Below are 2,931 nucleotides of genomic sequence, written 5' to 3' on the forward strand. Positions count from 1 at the left end.
TATTTCATTCTTATTACTGTTATTAGTAAGAAAATACAAAGTAATATATATTTAATTCGTGTATTATTTTTTGGCTAATAAGAAATAAAGAGTACATAAAGTAGTATATATTTAGGGATAGAAATATGACTCTAAATATACTACTACTAAGTACTTGGAGGACACACCTTAATATTGAAATCAATAAGAATGTGAGTTTGCTATAACAAGTGAGAAAAATCTTTGCACACACCTTTTGGACTCCAAGTTTTATATTTCAGACCATTTTTTGTGAAAATTCTCATAATGTCCTTTGTTTTCAAACCCTTCAAGCTCCACAAACCCCTCATGCTCTTTATTATTTCACGAATCTCATAGCCCCAACCACTTCAATCTCCATAACCCAATCATTTTCATTGTGATAAGTTCGTTTTCATTAATTACTTGCCGAAAAAAATAATATATTCTAACACTAGTTTGCCAGAATGTTTAATTTTAAAAAATTGGCAATTATTTGTCAAAATATATATATTATTTTAAAAAAATATTTCAACATTTGCTTGCTAGAATCTATATTTTTTAAAAGTATGTAAATAAATGAAAAAGAAAGATCATGGGAAGAAAACTGCATAAGGGCATTGTTATGATATTTTTAAAACAAACACAAGATTCAAAAGTTGAAGTCCAAGGTCCATAAATGAGCTGTCATGCTGAAAAGAACAAGCAAGCAAAGAATTGCCAACAATACTTCTTCCTTCCTCCTTCACTATTTCTATTTAGAGAATGATATAATTGTTGGGGCTTTAACTTGCCACACAACACCAAACAAAAAACAGAAATAAGAAGAATGAAAATGAAGAGAAAATGAAGATTGTGAGTTAGAGAGAAAAAGAGAAAATTATATTGAATATTCCTTAATACATTCAAAGCAAAATAGAAACTTGCCTTTTATAGTAAACATGTCACAACAGAAATTTAAACAGATTTCCTAAAATGGTAAGTTTCAACTATCAACAACAAAACACTTCTAAACAATTACAACTTGAATTAAAACCTATCTAACTTCAACACTCTTCCTTAATTCAAGTTTGTTTAGTGATACCACACCCATTTTTTGCTTCAATTCTTCAAAGTGATCACCTCTCAATGCCTTTGTAAGAGGATATGCAAGTTGATCTTCAGTATTGCAATGGATGATCTGAATTCTTCCTTTGTTAACCAATCTTCTCAAGAAGTGAAACCTCACTTCTATGTGTTTACTTCTCCCATGGCTTACTGGGTTTTTTGCAAAGTTTATTGCAGAAACATTATCAATTCTGAGTTGCAGAGGAGCTGTGATTCTGGTTTTCAATTCTGCAATAAGCTGCTCAAGCCAAACCAGTTGGCATGCTACAAGACACCCTGAGATATACTCTGCTTCACATGATGAGAGGACAATTACTTTCTGTTTTGATGAACACCATGAGATAGGTGCTTCAGTGATTAAAAACAAATATCCAGAGGTGTTCTTCCTCTCTACCAAATCTCCTCCAAAGTCAGAATCTGCATACCCAACAAGTTGAAGTTCTGGTTCTAATTTCTTTGTGCCAAATGGAAAGAAAATTCCATGTTCTTTAGTGTCTTTAACATATCTCAATACCCTCTTTGCAGCAAGTAAGTGAGTTCTCTTTGGCTTACTCATGAATCTACTTACTAGTCCAACACCAAAAGCTAAATCAGACCTGCTATTGGCAAGTATCTTAGAGATCCCATTATTTGTTTGAAGTTAGTTTCCTCCACTGATTCTTCATGTTCATCCAATGTCAGTTTAAGATTAACTTCAACTGGACTGTTTGCTGAGTTGCAAGAGTCTATGTTAAATTTCTTTAGTATCTCCTTAGCATACTTGCTTTGATGCATCACCATCCTTGACTTGGTGTAGGCAAATTCCATTCCTAGAAAGTAGCTCAACCTTCATAGATCTGTCATTTCGAATTCTGCATTCATGACCTTCTTGAATTCCTCTATCCTTTATGTGCTTGAACCAGTCACAAGTAGATCATCCACATATAGATAAATGATCAAGATTTCTCCATCTTTATCTTCCCTAACATATACTCCATGCTCCACATTGCATTTCAAGAACCTTAGCTTGAACAAGAATGCATCAATTCTCTTGTTCCATGCTCTTGGTGCTTGTTTTAACCCATACAATGCCTTATTCAATTTGTATACATGTTGTTCTTTTCCTTTTACCACAAAACCAGGTGGTTGTTGAACATACACTTCTTCTATCAATGGACCATGAAGGAATGCAGACTTCACATCCAATTGAAACAGCTTCCACTCTTTTGCACAAGCAATTGCAACCACTAACCTTATGGTTTCAATTCTTGCTACTGGAGCAAAAACTTCTGTGTAATCCACACCTTGTTTCTGTAGGAATCCCTTAGCCACAAGCCCAGCTTTGTATTTTGAGATTGAGCCATTTGGATTGAGCTTTTGTTTGAAAATCCATTTGACTCCAATCTGATGCTTGTCTGCTGGAAGTTTTACTAGGGACCATGTCTCATTCTTCTCAATGGACCTGATTTCCTCACTCATTGCTTTCTTCCATACTTCTTGTGTCATTGCTTCAGCCTCATTAATTGGACATGCTTCTGCCATCAATGCCAAGTGGATCAGTTCTCCTTCATGGTTGATTTGATCATCAGAACACATCTCATAGTCTCTAAGTCTGCTTGGTATTGATCTTTGTCTCTGTGATCCCATTGCCTTCTGCTACTGTGTGAACACTCATTTTTGTCCGGCCAAGAAAAAGCCCAATCCGTTTCCAAATAATAAGTTTTCCATTTCAAGAAAATACAAATAAAGTCTAAGCCCTAAAAAACAATTTTCCAAAAAAATGTTGTTTGGGTCACCATAGGCTCACATGTCGTCTTCCAAAACAAAAAGAATAAAAATAAAAATAAA

Source organism: Lupinus angustifolius, chromosome LG16, assembly GCF_001865875.1.
Source record: "Lupinus angustifolius cultivar Tanjil chromosome LG16, LupAngTanjil_v1.0, whole genome shotgun sequence".
Classification (NCBI taxonomy): domain Eukaryota; kingdom Viridiplantae; phylum Streptophyta; class Magnoliopsida; order Fabales; family Fabaceae; genus Lupinus; species Lupinus angustifolius.